Raw genomic sequence first — 17,536 nt, forward strand, 5'->3', positions numbered from 1 at the left:
GGGTGAGTGGGTCTTACTGATGACTCCTTGGCTCCTCAGTTGTTGAATGAGTTTATGGATGGGGATCAGAGAGTCTCTGTTGGTGCGATATTGCCGCCGGTGCACTGTTGTGGTGGCGATTGGCACCTGTTGTTCTTCGACCTTCAGCAACCCCACCACAGAAGGGTCCTTTGAGAGACCGGGCAAGGTAGACAGCTGTTCAGTTTCCTCCGTCTCCAAAGCAGCTACACCAAAAGCCCACTTGTAACCTTTTGGGTCCTTGAAATACCCTCTCCTGAGGTAGTCTATACCAAGGATGCACGGAGCCTCTGGGCCAGTCACAATGGGGTGCTTCTGCCACTCATTGCCAGTTAGGCTCACTTCGGCCTCCAATACAGTTAGCTCTTGAGATCCCCCTGTCACTCCAGCAATGCTGATGGGTTCTGCCCCTGTATAGTTTGATGGCATTAAGGTGCACTGTGCGCCGGTGTCCACTAAAGCTTTATACTCCTGTGGGTCGGACGTGCCAGGCCATCGGATCCACGCAGTCCAGTAAGCCCGGTTATCCCTTTCCTCCACCCGGCTGGAGGCAGGGCCCCTCTAGTCCTGATCATGGCAGTCACAACTCACTTCCTGTAAATGTGAGTCAGGAGTCCCTCTATTACACTTAGAAATAAAATCTGCGCTTCTACTCCTCTGTCTGGGGACTTGCTCGCTGGAAACTGGAGCAGCAGCTTTCCTGGAAGAGCCTCCCTGAGTGACTGTTCTTCCTTGCAGTTCATGTACTCGTGCCTGTAGGGTCGAAGTAGGCTTGCCATCCCACCTCATCATGTCCTCTCCGTGGTCACGCAGGTAGAACCATAGGGTGGCCCGTGGTGTGTATCCCCTTCTTTGAGCCAAAGGACGCTTATTCCTAACAGCTGAGACACTGCTCTGTCGAGGTGGGGAGTAGGACAGATCTTCTTTGAGTTGCTGGACCTCTTGGGATAGTTTCTCCACAGCAGAGACAAGCGAGGAAGAGATATTTGTGTCATAATCCCGGAGTCTATCTATCACCTCTGCCACCGTTGGTGTCTCGTCATCTTTCCAGGACATCACTGCCAATGAGTTTGCATGCGAAGATGGTGCGCTCCGTACAAACTTCCGCCACATGGGTCGTGTGCACTCGGCTTCATCTGGATCTTTGGATGACCGTTGATCGTCCAGGTCACCATAAATCACCTCAAACACAGCTAATTCCCTTAGATACTGGATGCCTTTCTCCATAGTTGTCCATTTTCCTGGGCGATATGTAACACCTTCTTTAAAGGGATACCTTTCCTTCACTCCAGACAGGAGTCACCTCCAGAGGCTGAGGGCTTGTGGTTTTTTTCCAATTGCTTTGTCAACGCCCCCTTCCCCAGAAAGGGATCCCAATTGTTTGGCTTCTTTTCCCTCTAGTTCCAGGCTACTGGCCCCATTATCCCAGCATCGGAGCAGCCAGGTGACAATGTGCTCACCTGAACGACGGCTATAATCTTTTCGCATATCTCGCAACTCGCTTAAGGACAGGGATCGGGTGGTCTCTATTTCATTTATTACTTCTCCCTCCTCTCCCCGCGATGGCCCTGGTTCTTCATCATCCCGTTCTAAACGAGTTGATGTCCGCTTCCAATATTTCGTCTTGTGTATGGGGGCAACTGATACTGGTACGGGTTTATTTTCTGAGCTAGCTCCGGTACTTGTTGTGGGGGTTTGAGTGGCTGCAGTGCCTGTCCTCAGGGCTGGATTGTCTACAGTGCCAGTCACTTTGCATTTCAATCCAGAGACATTCTCTTCCCCCTGGGGGCACTGAATACTGTTGAGCAGGGCTCGGTATGCATGGGCCAGGCCCCAGCACGTTGCAGTTATCTGTGTCTCTCTGGAGTTCCCAGCGTAACAACATACTTTCTCCAAATATTCTACTAGTTTTTTAGGATTCTGCACTTGTTCGGGGGTGAAACTCCAAAACACTGGGGGTGCCCACTGCCCTAGGTATTTGCCCATGCTATCCCACATGCCCTGCCACTCGTAACTATCAAGCCTCGGGGCAGATTTCTGGGTGATATTCTTAAGTTGCTTAGTCAAAACCAAAACAACATGCCCAAAAACTAACAATAAGTGCACCTTAACCACCCAAGGATGTTCAAGATACAAAGACGTTGTTGTAACAAAGGCACAGACATCATAGAACAAAGTTGCAAAGGTATTATTCTGTATTTCCTCCATATAAAATCTCTCAGAGGAGGAGGTATAATTGCTAATTGCCTCAACAAGATGGTATCCGAAGTACAGTAACGGTTTCAGCAAAAACCCCAAATACCAGATAAAGCTGAAAACGAGTGTTTGTATAACAAATCTTGTAGGCAAAACATTACTAATCACAGCAGAACACAGCAGACTCAACAAACCAACACCGATTTTTAACACCAACTGCAAAAAGGACAACATGGTGCTGTGACCAGCAGCTGTTGTTATCTCCAACCCTTGAGCCCCACGTTGGGCGCCAAAAAGACTGTTGTGGTTTAGCGGCAGCTCAGCCCCACACAGTCGCTCGCTCACTCCCCCACCGGTAGATGGGGGAGAGAATCAGAAGGGCAACGCTCGTGGGTTGGGATAAGAACAGTTTAATAATTAAAATTAAAAGAAACAACAACAGAAATGCAATGTAAAGGAGAACAACGAGAGGCGCAAAGCCCCGGGGGAGGGGGGAAGGGAGGGGAGAGGGGGAACGAACCGCCGGAACAAACCGCACGCGCCGCAGCCGCTCGCCGCCCGCCGACCCGACGCCGCGCCGCCCGCGCGCTGCCACTGCCCCCCCCTCAATATACTGGTCATGGTGTCACATGGTATGGAATGAACCTGCCATTGGCCAGTCGGGGTCAGCCGCCCCCACCATGGCCCTGCCCCTCCCAGCCCCCCCTGCCACGCCACGCGGCAGAGCGCGGGAAGCTGGAAAGGTAGCTGACCCCCACAGTGAGGAGAATTAACCCCTTCTCAGCCAAAACCAGCACAGTGCTCCACCACCCTCTGGGTGAAGAACCTTTTCCTACTATCGAACCTAAACCTCCCCTGGCACATCTTCCTGCTATTCCCTTGGGTCCTATCATCGGTCACCAGAGAGAAGAGATCTGCACCTGCACGTCCTCCTCCCCTTGTAAGGGAGGTGTACACCGTGATGAAGTCTCCCCTCAGTTTCCTCTTCGCCAGGCTGAAAAAGCCTTCTGTTGAAACAGAAGCTGGAATTGGTCAGCCTCTATAAACTATGGAAAAGAAGATAACTATTTATGGCCATGGGACAAAGCAAAAAATACTCTGCTTCCTATATTCTTCAGGTTGGCTAATGAAGACTAACAATACAGCAGGTTGTGACACTATACATGTCACACCTAAAAGAATAAAACTTCTAGACCAAAAGCTATTTACAAACAAATTTTAATCTTTTTTAATACCTTCCATAACTCAATTAAATTCAATTACTGTGATAACCACTGTGAATAGACATTTTATCCTTATATATACATGCATGGTGTACATGCCTATGTAGTCACACTTGAATATTGAATAATAGGTATAGATGAAAAAAAACCCCAACACAAGAAGTCACATTATTTAAAAGGTCACAGATTTTGTATGTATGAGTTGGAAATTTTATTTCTTAATCTAAGTTATTATTAAAGTTAAGATATGGTAAAAAAAAGTGAGGTGCTGATGACATTCCTGGCACCACTTTGGTCTGATGGCCTCACACTCAAGACTGCATGAAGAGTCTAATTAATTGTCACCATAAAGAATGCCAAGGTGGGAAGAGGCAGGCCTCACTGCTGGTATTACTTTTATATGTGTCCTTGTAATAACCAACTCCTTTCACAAGAATAGAATCTATGTTACAGTGATTATATAATATGAACATATGGTTCATTTAGTACAGCTCTGCAGTTGCAGGAGTTTGGTGGCCTCTTACACAAAAGTAGATGTTTAATCTAGAAAGTAATAACTTGGGGTCTTGGTTTAAGGAATGTTAGTGTCAGCACTTCTATAGCTTCTATGCTATAAAGAGGAATATGTTATTTTGTTATATATATATATACATATAATGATAATAGAGCTTGTTGCCTGATTGGACCTAGGTAAAGTAAAATAAATGCAATGGAAAGATCCCTTTTGATAAATTCTGAATTAATTCACAAATAATTATGCTTACTGCCCAATTTTAGACACTTAATTGAGGTGTGCCCGTTAGAAAGCATATCTCCATCTTATAGAAGGAGAGGTACAGGCCAAGGTAGAGGGGAAATATAATTGTTTAAATTGTAATGTTTTTTGTTTTCAGATAGGTATTTCTAACTGGAAACAACTTTTGATGGATATTCTTAAACTATTCTACTACTGCTTTCTATATATTTTCCAGAGTGACTTTCATTTATCATAGCAGTCTATAGTCGTCTGTTCAGGTATTCAGTAGCCAACTCTCTGTGACACATAATGATAATACTCTTATATTATTGCTCTACTGATGTAGCTTGTGGGTGACTAGTAGAGTTTCATGATAAATTTTTTTCTTAAGAGATTCACAGATCAGATAAAGAAGATCTGATAAAGCAGTGGTACTACAGTTCAGGCTTATAGCACAAGTTTTTAATAGAAAAGTTAGGACAACATATCCCAGAATATTAAAAATTTACTTACTATTATAAGATCTTCCTATGAAAGGTACTGGCTTTATCCAATTTATCCAAAAGATCAAATTTAGTGTTATTCCTAAAACGTGAGGAACGTTGGTTAGTGTCATCCTGAAGTGTGGAAATATCTATTGATAAAAAGCCTGCAGGCCAGATAGCAGATGTTGCCTCAAAAAAGGAGACCAGCTTGTTTAACTGAAATTGTTGTCTTCTTCCTTTCTAAATTTCTTCATTGTGTCTTCAGTTTCGTCCAAGCCCACATGATCTACCCAAACCCAAACAACTCAAAATCTTATAAATCTTATACACAATTTATTCTTTACAAAGAACTAAGAAGAATTACTTCCCAAAAAAGAAACCCAAAGAAACACAGAGACACTCAGGGGAAAAAAAAAAAAAACCAAAACAAAAGGATTTTTTTCAAAAGCTGAAGTAAAATCTTCCACTAGAACAAGTTGCTCAAAGCCCAAACCAGCCTGACCTTGAACATTTCGAATGTTGGGGCATCCACATGCAGTTTTCCTTGCATCTCCAATTATCTCTAAGGGCGTTAAACCAAGTTTCCGTACACCTGCAAGACCACAATGTGGTCTTCTTCAGAAAGAAATTTAGATATACAGTATAATATTGTGTATTTCTTTGAAAAGAGAGATTTTACACTAGACATTCTCACTTTGTGAAGTCTGCACCTTACCCTTATTATGTCCATGCTTTCAAAAGGGTCAGTTAAGATTAAGTGCACAGAAGGAATGTGGATGCTACAATATCCTACAGTAGGTCACTGTAATTGTCTGTGCAATTCATAGGAAGAACTAAATGCCTCAGTCCTGGATTCACAAGTGTTGTTCTAATCGGAGGGCTACCCAACCTAGCTGATAAGAAGTGCTGAGGCTATGACTGGATACCATCTTTGCTAAGTCTGAGTGTTTAAGCCGACACTGTTGACTTGATCTTCACTGACTAAATAAAAGCTCAGACAGCATACACTTTGACGTTTGATTGTACACATATAAATGTAAATATTCTAAAGTTGAACTGAGTACTACCCAACGAGTCTTCAGTCCCAACTTTGCCCAAGATTTAGGCATTCTTAAATGTTTAGCTCCACTTGGAAATCACAAGCCTGGACATCATCTGGTTTTGCTTCTTAAGTCCTTTTATTTTCAAATGCCATGAAGATACAACTGCATTTATTTTTTAATTAAAGTTGAGCTAGTATTTATGATATGATCAGTAGATTACAGCATTTACCATGGCATAATGACCTGAGTCTAGTTTTCTTCTCTGCCTTACAGTGTTCAAGCCTCATTCTCCCACCCTATATGAAGCCTCAGCAGGCTCTTAATTATTGTGTAGGGAATATAATAAACCACTCCTGCTGAAGCTTTTCTACTTTGTCTAATAACACCCATATTGCATTTGGAAGAAAGTGGAACTATGTAGAACACAATGTTTCTCGTTAGAGCTTTTGCCTGGGCAAAGATATCCTAGGTATCAGTCTTTTTCTCAAGGACAAATTAGGCTAAGAACCATTGGTTCTTATGACCAAGTTCAAGATTTATTCATTATGACTTATGTCCTCACTCAGAGTTTTGGAAAAAGGGGGAGGGGGAGCCTTCAACAAAATATAATTGTTTCAATATTCTTGTTACATTGAAATTGTTTTAATGACTGGCTATTGAATCAAAAATGTTCTTAACTGGCAGTTATTTTTTGTATTTGAAGATAAGCCAAGATTTTCTAGTAAGAGAAAATTTTACGTCTATGTGAAAGGACACAGAATATTCTTTTCAGCCAGACACAGAATCAAAGTATACTTAAATTCTATTACCTTATTAAACCTCAATTTCCTGAGTTTTGTGTGCTGTAAGTATTGTCAATGGCAAAACTTACATTGAAGTTCTGCCTTCACTTGAATCTGCCATATAAACTGACCACTCTGTCCATTGCCTTTAAAAGTATCATCTCCTGAAGCTGTATCAATATCTATGAAGCAATAAGGTTTTATGATATATGGCCACAAAGTCCCTCTGGTTTTTTTGCAAACACAGTTTTGTTAACAAAAAAGCAGATGTGCCACAAAAAATCCACCTGCCAAGTGCTGGAACTGTTCAGCATTGCTTAAAATAACTGTTTAGTCCCTGAGCAATTTGGTGCATGCATCCTGCTGTGCTCTCTTGAATTTTCACTTTAAATTGTTTTGTTTCTGACCATATGTAATGCACTCACTCTTTTCTGCTCAGTGTGCTGGCATGCTGCTGTGACTTCTCACAGGAAAATCTTTGGGAGCTGCAGGACACATTTAAGCTCTTGAATGAATTTTTCAGTAATGACCTATGGGTGTCAGCATTTTCTGCTGCCCTTTTAAATGAGCAGTCTCTTGTTTGGATTCACTGCTGATTTTGCTTTTAGCTGTAGACCCCCTGATGAGCACGGGGTCAACATTCTGTTCTTGGTATTGTGTCTCTCCACAGACATGCTTTCTGTAGATTCACAGCAGTAACGATTTTGCCTTCTTTCTTGTTCTTAGTGTAAAGTTCAATATAAATGAATTATGCCATTCAAATATGGGGCTTTCTCAAGATTGACTTCCTAGAGTATTCAAGGGAACTTCCTAGAGTATTCATCATAGATTTATTTCTAGAAGAACTCACTCAGAAAAAAAGAATCAAGTCTTGTGTCCTTCAGCGTATTAGGTTCACAGTTAAAATTTCAAATCTCTGGGGGAAGAAAGACAGGAGAAAACAGGTATCTTTTAGTGGCTTGACAAATCAAATAAAACAGAGTTGTAGTTGTTCTAACATGGTGACATGCATTAAATCTGAATTGCCTGGAAGGAGAGATTTGGGAGTTGGTTCACCTGCTATTCCTTCTCTTGTCAAAGAAATTCTGGTTTACATTTGCCGTGGATACTCCTCTCCACAATCCTGGTATACCAGGCTATAACCAGACCATGGCTGCTTAGTGGAAGAATCCTCCTCTGACTCATGAGTACTCCTAAACCTACACAAGTGTCACTTCCATTAGTGTAGCTTCATGGGCTCCCAGAACAGAGAGAATACTGTATCACTCATGTCATGCAGACTCTTCTTAATTATTATAAGAGATCTATAAATAAAAAAGATTATTTTATTCTATTAAACTAGAGTTAAGTATGTTTGATTTAATAGAAGAAGACCTCAAAGCATAAGACGGTTCAGTACTAAGTTACGCTTTTAGGTTTTCCTTTTCTGTTTCAGTCTCTCAGCTAAGTTAGCAAGCTGACATTTTAGAATGTTTTGATACAGCTAAAGAAAAAAGGGCCAGAAACTGTTCTCTGGCACTGAGGCAAAATGCCCCTGACTAGTTCACACCTATGCTGCACAGGGCTAGCTTGCTCTTTAGAGTTTTGTTTCAGAGAGAGCTTGGTGGAAAAAACCCAGAGTCAACTAGAGTAGGCTAACAAGTAAACACTTAGGTTGACTGCCAGTCCACTGCTCTTGCTGACTCTCCTTTTTAACAGTTCATACATTTCCTGGGCTGGCAGGTTTTAGGTATTTCTGAGATCTTCATAAAAATAATTTATAATGGATAAAGTAATTGTCTTTTTTCTTACCCAGAAGGCTAGAGAAATCATAGGATAAAGAACAATGTCTACCAGCTATCTCGATTTACAGGAAAACCACCTAATTTTTATTGAACTCTTTGCACTTAAGATTTTCCTCTCTCTTCATGGTAACTTGGTACTAGGACATCGGATGATAAGCAAAAAGTGTAGTCACTTCCTTCTCCCTTTCTTCATCAAATTTCTGCCACTTTACTTTCCATAAGGCTTATTTTAAAGGTTAATCTTTATATAAGCATCTTCTTAGAACTATAGGGCTTAGCAAGCTGCAAAATTTCTTATTAAGCTCAGGCATGATATACCAGATGGTGAAATAAAGACATGGAACGCCTAGAATAAGTAACAGAGCTCCTGTATGCACCCTGGGTTTTAGGAAGCCCTTTTTGGATATCTTGTTAAAGGTAGTTGTCATGCTACACAGACAGTATCATTTTTTAAAACAGGATGGAATGTCTAATGGCATAATTTGGTTCTTCAGCTGTGCAATGACATTTAATCAGCAGTGCTTCCCATAATAATGTCATAGAACTACAGATCTTAAATGCAATTACTAGTCTAAAATGCACTACTGATCTAAGATATAGAGGGTATTTTAATTAGTTGATGTTCTGTGACCACAGATATCTGCAGATCCTAAGGCTAATATTACCTCTGTTTTGTAGTTCATCTCTGCATTCATCGCATTCAGGTTTGGATTCTGAAATGGTTATAAATGGTTATATAGGAAGTGAAATGGGTATAACATAAAACAGATATGTCTTATTCTGATTGGCATCTGAATGATTTTCTCTTTGAACCATATAGGTACAAGAAGACAGGTAGAAGTTAGTGAATGGATGAGGCTGGAAATTCACGTAACAATTTTGTTTGCTTTAAAGATATATGCATTTATCTTAATATTCTATGTTAAACATGATCAATTATAGTAGTTGGTGAGAAAATACATGGATATGGAGCTCCTCCGAAGACCTGTACGCATGGTTTTACCTTAAGCTGTGAGGTAAAATGTATTAGCTTAAACCTTTCATGGCAATTTCATTTCAACCTGAAGCTATGCTTAAATAATGATTTCAACAGCACAAGTTTGATTCCCAGAGACAAGTCATGAACCTCCATCCAAATGCATACAATTGTTCAGAAAATGGAACAGGTGTAGAAATGCATTTGTAAAATGTTAATTTTTTTATTTTGTTTTGTCTGCGATAGGTTGCTGTTTACCAATCATGCAGCCATAATATTTTTCTGTATTTCACCCAGGTCAGATATAAAGTAGCGGAGGCATAAAAGATTATTTAAAACCAGCAAAGATCACAGAATAAAATTGTTTGAGCACTTCATCTACATTGGGTGTCTGTGGCAAGGGTTTAGTGTCAGGGATGGGGAGTGTGGGTTGCTTAGAGGTGGCTTGTGTAAAAAAGGTCGTGGGCTGCCTTGTGCCAGCTCCTCAGTGGACCCACCTTATACTAAAGCTGAGCCCATCAGCACAGCTGGTGGCACCTCTGTGAAAAGATATTTGAGAAAGGGAAGAAAACACCACAGAGAGAGAGGAAGAAGGAACAAAAAGGAGTGAGAGACAGCAGTGGGAATACTAAGGTCAGGAGGAGAATGAAGAAGAGGAGATGCTCCAGGTGCCAGAACAGATGTTCACTGAAGCTTGTGGAGGACCCTATGCCAGAGCAGATGGATATTTCCAGAAGGACTGCAGCCTATGGAAGAGCCCATGCCAGAGCAGAGGAAAAGTATGAAAATGAAGGAGTGGCAGAGAGAAACCATTATGTCCTTACTATAACCCCTCCTGTGCAGCTGGGGGCAGGGTAGAGCAGTCTGGAGTGGAGGAGTGAAGACAGCCTGGGAGAAGGGGAAGGAAATATATTATTTTAGCATTTCCCTTTGTTTCTCACTACCTGAATTTGCTTTAAATGGCAATAAATGAAACTAATTTTCCCCAAGTGGAGTCTGTGTTTTGCCCATGACAGTAAAAAGTAACTGATCTCCCTGTCTTTGTCTCTACCCACAAGTTTTCTCATCCTATTTTCTCTTCCTGTTCTGGTAAGAAGTGGAGATAAGTGAGCAGCTGGTGGGAGTTTGACTGTTTGCCAAGGATAACCTCCCCTCAACTATTCACTGGAAGGCAAAAAATATTTTTCTCCATTGTCCTAATGTCTGAAAATGTGTTATGTTTCTTGCTATAAATTCTGTTTCAACACTTCTAATCCGTGGTTTATCTCTTGGTTTTATGATCTCAGATTTCTTTAAGAATTACCCCAAAAATGTGGATGCAGAGGTAGAATAGGTTCTGATACTGAAGACAAGGAATAGGGTCACAGAAGCAAACAAACAAATAAAACTCCAAATATTAAATAACATAATAACAATCCATTATCCACTGTGCTTTGAATTTTATTAAACTCCACTTGGCAACATTAGAGGCTGATGAATCTGGAAGCCTGGTGGAGGCAAGGCTGCCACAGCTCCACATCCTCCGATCTATCCAGTAGCAAGGCTGGTCATGTATTCCCAGTAGACATACATGAGCACATATGCTATAAACATGTATTTCCGTGACCAACCACACAAATTAACAGACAGAAACACTCACACAAACACAGATGGCACAAATGGCCTAATCCTGTCCCCCAGTTCATGTTGAAGGTCCATTAGTAGGAAATAGATGAATGTGTAAAAGGTAGATTCCTCCAATAGCTGGCCTTAGACAATCTATCCACTGTCTGAACCCTGGATCCATGCCCCATATCCAGGAAAATAGTTAAACATGGAATTTTACAAGAAAACAGGACAGGCTGTGCTGATTAGGTGCAGGTTATGGCCAGACAAGCAAAATCTCTGGCCCCTTTCTACATGTGTCTGACCCCTTTTATCCCCTTATGCTTTTGTTTTACCATGTTTGTTCCTCCCCAAACCTCCGTGATCCCTCCTTTTCCCCACCTTTGGTTCCTCTGCTAAACGTCCCATAATAAGTCTTGTACAGTCCCAAAATGCTCTTTCTCTGTGTCCCACAACAGGCCTCATACCCCAATGCAGTGACCTCCTCAGTCTGTAAGGTGGCCTGAACTACTGCTCCTGCTGGGTCACTGTGATTGGTCTCACCCAGACCATGGGTCTGATATCCCCCTAGGAAGACCTGGGAAGGGTGGGATTGAGGTTTGTTCCCCTAATTAGTTTATTGGGGTTCTCCAGATGGCCATCATGCCTCTGTGTTTGTAAGGATTAACCTTTAGCCACATAATGAATAAACAACATGCAACTAGGACATAACCAATTAAAACTTTAGCCATTACTGTAAATAAATGCTTCTTACATTAATAAGAACGAGACAGATGGACAAAACATTATGTGAAGATGCTATGTAATTTTGTGCAAAAAGTTGCTGAAGAAGAAGACTGCAGAAAACTGGTCTTTCATCAAACTCCTTCAGAGATTTTTGAAGAAATTCCAATTGTACATTTTTATAGAAATATTACGGCATTTTTATCGAGATTTGTTATTTATGTAGGCAAGCTCATGTTAACCTTAGACTCAGATAACCTAAGAGGAACTTCTTTAAAAATGGCTCACACAATGAAAATTTCAATTTCTTGCTTAACTTTACTTGCACCTTGCTCTTATTCTGTGAAGATCCATGAATAGGTTTTAGTAAAAAAGGTAGTGGCTTATAAGGCCACTTTTTCGTAATGAGTGTACTGGTAAGGTATAGTCACATGTAGAGGAATATTATTTCAAAGACTTCTAGAAACCTGAAAGAAATTTTGCCTAAATACAAGCCCCGTTCAGGATCTACACTGATTATTTTTATATTATTAAAAACGCAGGTGTGTATCTGCTTGCAGAGTAGGTTGATAAGTGTTGTGTGGTTTGTTTTTTTGTTTTTTAATTATTATTCTAAATTGAGAGAAAGAAAACAATCACTTTGTAATGCCAAGTATGATCTTACAGGTTTAGACAGGAAAAGAAAACTAATTTACTATACATGGTAAAATCCATGATTAAACACGCTAGGAGGGGGAAGAATACATTACTGTTTTTATTGCTGAATTAGAAAAATAATTCTTGTATGGATGCCTAATAGAAACAATGATAGCTTTAGAGGATTTTCATTTCAGATACATTAAACTATGTGACTGAAGAATCGATTTTAGGATGCTGTTGCTTAACAGAATAATGTCAGCTCTGGTAGCAGGGATTGTTCTGAGGAAAGATTTTTTTTTTTTAATGTTTGCTTGAACCACTCATGCCAAAATTTAAGTTTGTCCACTTAAATTTTGTTTCAGCATTCAGACATTTACAGACCTCAGTACAACACTGTAATGCCTTATTCAAAGGAATAATTCTGAATCATTTCACACTTCTACATAACTGAAGTATTTAAACTTATGTTTTGATTTGAAATGATCAGTTATCTGTAGTGAAATACTTTGAATCATAGAAAATTGAGAGCCGTTCCCGTCTGGTTTTAATTGGAAGGTAAATGACATTCCAATTATCCATAAAAAAACATTTTGTAACTATTGGTTAGTTTGATTATTATTGCATTGACTAAGTGTTTGTGAACCTTAGGCTTTCAAGGCAATGTATCTTCTACAAAAATTTACATAAGATTAATATGCCTACATAAGGTTTATATAGCATGTAAAGTCTAGTTAAAGACATTGCTTGAGGGAGCAGACCAAGCGGTCACTAAGGGAAGAGGAATTGTTCAACTTACTGCAGCAGAGTTGCTTACTAGATAGGCAAACACAGAAAATGCCTCCTAACTGAACAGCATGGTGCCATCCACAGAAGTGAAACAACCTTTATTCTAATTGAATAGGTGACATGAATGTCTTGTAAATAAGCAGAAAATAGAACACATTTCCAAGTGAAAGATTAAAGTGGTCTGGACAGTCCAGATATCTTTCAAAGGGCAGTTTGGCCATAGTAGCTGACATATTCTGTCAGAAAAGTTGGTCATCAAAAGGCCCGAAACACTGACTTCTCTATTCTGAGGAAAGAAACAGGTAGTCACCTGTATGAGGGAAAGAGAGCTTTCAGATGTGTCTGTCCTTAGTGGAAGCAGGTTAGACTTAGTTTTTTTAATTGCTAGATATAGGGTTAGTTTGGGTTCAGAAATAACAGTTGCTTTTCCAATTTACTTAACTGGGCCTATGTGAAGTATGACTTTTTTATCAGCCCAGTAGTGTACTGAATATTTATTTGTCCTAGATATCTGGGACGCTACAAAATTGCTTCAGTTTGTCAGCACATGTTCCTTTTCATCAAAACATTAGTAGATTGGGTCCACAGTTTAGCTGTGGCACAAGGGAAGGTTGCACTAGGGGGTAAAGGGAAGGAAAAAGTATTTCTCAGTGACTATTAGAGATATTCAGAGATCCTCTGGTGTAAAATAAGAAATTGAGAATACAAAGTTAAACCTTGAGCATTACAGTAGAGACATGTAATTAGAACATGTACAATTTATTTCTTGAAGATATTCATAGAGTGAATCTTGACTGAAATGATGTGCACTGTATGCAGTCACTGTGTTATTTTAGTTCTACTTCTCTTTAAAGCATAAAGGTGTAAAAAATGCCTTATAAAAGTAAACTTAAATCAAGTAACTTCAAGACTTTTGCTTGTAGCATTTATTTATATGTATTTTTTTTCTTAAGAGGTAGGAATATTATTATAGTACTCAATTACTGTAACTTTAATCTCATTTACAGAAATGTGTGAAGAAGATGCTGTAAATGTCAGTATGGCTTTTAGAAACAGATAACAAATGCTTCATTTTTGGACTGGATTGCTATATCCTGATTCTTTTTTCTATTTCTTTTCTACTCTGAAAAGTATTGTGAGCATTTTTTTGAGACCTACTACCAAGTTTTGTTATAATTAAAAGCAGTGGTATGGAAGTAAGTCTTTTCTTTCTTTTCAATGCCATGTATTAAGAATATGAATACTACAATCCAAATAACTTTACCTCTACACAAAATCCAATTAATCAGGAGTGCTTTTAATAAATGCAGTGGTCTGTTAATTCCAATGATTTATTTTTCTAAGTCTTATTCTTGAAAATCACCACATCCGACTGTATTCTGTTCTGGTTTTCCCGTAACATTGTTAATGGCATAAGATGTCAAGATTCGTTTTCTAAATAGAAGATACTTTATTATTGGCACATGTTATATTAGGCTACCATTACAGAACTTACCTAATTTACTACCAGACCGGTATCTGTGGTTAACTGAAGACTGTGTAAGATTTTAATTAGAGGTCCCTTTTTCCTCTATGGCAAATTAATTTACTTTGATTCTGTTCTCAGGGATTTTTAATTTTTTACATACTAGACAGAGATTTTTGTTTGTATCCTTTAGATTTCATGCACATTTTGAAACAAGCTTCTTTAGCTGGTGTTGACATAAGATAGAGGGGTTTTTTACAAAATACATTACTTTTTTTTTTTTCCTTTTTAACAGACACTTTTCAGAGAGACAAAGAAATATTATATACATAAGAACTGACCGATCTTTCCACCTGGTTCTTCCACACTTGTGCACAATTCATTTTTATGAACAAGAGTAAGAAAGGTAAAACTGCTGGGGGTTGGTGTTTGATTTTGGTTTGGTTTTTTTTTTTTTACATTTTCTCTCACTAACTGACAGTATATTAACATCTATACCAACATAAAAGGGCATATACAAAATATTAACTAAATGTCTTTGAATCATTGAGGGCAGTGAAACAGTCTCATTTCAGATTTGTTTGTGTTCTTCACTCTATCCACCGCAAAGTCAGGTATCTGTAACTTTTTGGGCAGATTCATTTCATGGACTGTTAACTATGCAATGCAGTTTGAAGAACTGATGCAGTGAAAATGGGTGAGAATGGGTGGAACTCTTTTTCTGTAAAAATCTAAACACCTTTGGGGTATTCCACGGAATTAATTTCAAATTGAATCTTGCAAGTAAATGAGATAAGTTCCCTACTTCTTTAGGTTATCAGAAATCTATTAATAAACTTTGGTTTTGTTAAAAGAATTAATAATGGAGCTCCATTTTCACAACATAATTTCTCATGTCTGGTTAGATCATTGAATTATAAGAGCATTATTTTTCAAGTACTGTCTACAAATAGGGGAACACATAACTTACAATAACTAATTAAATTAATTGTATCTAAAATCCTTAGAGGACCTGTCCTGTAATATCTAAGCTCAAAGTCTTTTGCATATATATATATTTACCAACTTCAGAGGCTAGAAAAAAAAACCTTAACCAAGTTTAAATTAATGGGTTTTACCTCTGTGTTCCTTAATATGGCCTTCCTAAGCTCATATAAAAACACTGAGATGATCAGGAAGTGGAAGCAAATATCCTTAATTATGGGTTATTGGATCATCAGTCCACTCCTGGGAGTACTAAAACTCTGCATAGTCATATCAGAAAGCTTATGGAAGTTTTTGGATGAGGCTGATTACTGTAATACAGATTTAGGTTAGACTGGGTTAATTCCTGCACTATTAAATAAGATGTTCCTTGAAAATTTTAATTATTTTGTTTTAAAATTAAACATTTAAAATTTTCAGGTGCCATTAGACGCATCTCAGTTCTGAAAAAAAAAAAAGATCTGATAATCCAACATTCACAGATTCAGTTGCTGCCTCTGGTACACATAAGCAAGCCTTTCAGTAAAATGAACCCTGCCTGCACATCAGGATGAGATTATTGCCACCAAGAAAAAAACCAGCATCCAAGCAGGTGTTCATGTCTGTGACACTTATTAATATTCTAAGTAATATTTCCATTTAAATACTAAAGAAGATAGTATCTGGCACTTGTGAAATCTTTTATGTGAATTTCCTCTTAGAACAGTTCATCTTTCTCTCCAACATTTTAATATAATGATTCAAAAATTGTAGTCTGAGCTGCATACGCTTCACAGCTTCAACAAAATATCAACTAGATTTGTATTGTATGTTATATAAATATGGTTTGTATAGATAAATTAAGCTAAGAATTCATAGCATGGTGATGTGCTAGAAGAGATTTCCTGAATGAGACAACTTTGCCTTTAAAAATGTGGAATAAACAGCTAAAGTATGTTCAGATTCTTTTTTCCTTGTACCTATGTATCCCATATTTACCCTGTCAAATATCATTGCTGGTGAACTCAGTAGAACAGCAACATCTGAAAGAAACATGGCAGAGTTAAAATATAGTAGCCTTATTCCTTAAAGCCTATAATTATAAAGACCTTGCAGCTTTTCAAAGAAGTTTTTCATATTTAAACATTAATTTATCATACTGCATGTTCGTTACTAATCCAAAATAATAAAAAGACTTTAGAATTATTTGACCTTTTTAAAAAAATCTTATGAAATATTGATGCAAGGAAGCCAGAAATGAGGCGTTTTAAACAGATGCCACCTATTGAATGCTTGCTCCTGTTAAAGTTTGAAATTCACAAATATCGGCCTTCTGTAACCTAAAATATGAACTAGAAAAAGAAAAAAAAAGAAAATATTTGAGATATGAGAGCTTCTGATTTTACAAATACAGAGCTACACCATGCATTCTGAAGCAAGTATTAAGAGTATGTACTACACCTTTTCTGAGTGTGAGCACATCTTCTGTAACTATGACAGAAGACAGAAAATTAACAGGACTTTAGGTAAAGACCTTCTTGTTCAGGAGAATGGTGTGTGGGTTTTTTCCTTTTTTTCTTTTTCTAGTTACTACCATGCTGACACTTGCAGCAACACTACCCCTACCAACAGAGAAGTTACAGAATCATTGTTCTCCTTTGCAGAATCCCCATTCTTTTGTTTTCATAATGTCAAGATAAAGGCAGGCTGGAATCTAATCCCCCCTCTCAGGAGGTTCTGAGCTCTTTGGCTTCTGCACATTTGCTTGGAGCTGAGAATGCTCACCCTCTTCCTGAAGGCATTCAAGACAGAAACTGAATAAGCTAACTTTAGATGTCTACAGTTCAGGCATCTGTACTTGTCACCATGGGGTCCTTCTCTACTGTTGATGGAGAACGCCAGACACTTTTAAAGAGCAATTCATCAGATATATCATGGGTCTCCTCTTTAGGGTGAAATGAATTATGTCCCAAGGTGCTGCTGACTACAAAATGAGTGTTGAACGACTAGTTCAGGGAAATTTCATTAGTTTAATCCTGTATCTAGTATCCGAATGAAGAATAGAAAAATGAGAAAGGCACAAAAGCACAACAGCAATAAATTACAGTAAAA

The sequence above is a fragment of the Phalacrocorax aristotelis genome, chromosome 3 (assembly GCF_949628215.1).
Source record: "Phalacrocorax aristotelis chromosome 3, bGulAri2.1, whole genome shotgun sequence".
Classification (NCBI taxonomy): Eukaryota; Metazoa; Chordata; class Aves; order Suliformes; family Phalacrocoracidae; genus Phalacrocorax; species Phalacrocorax aristotelis.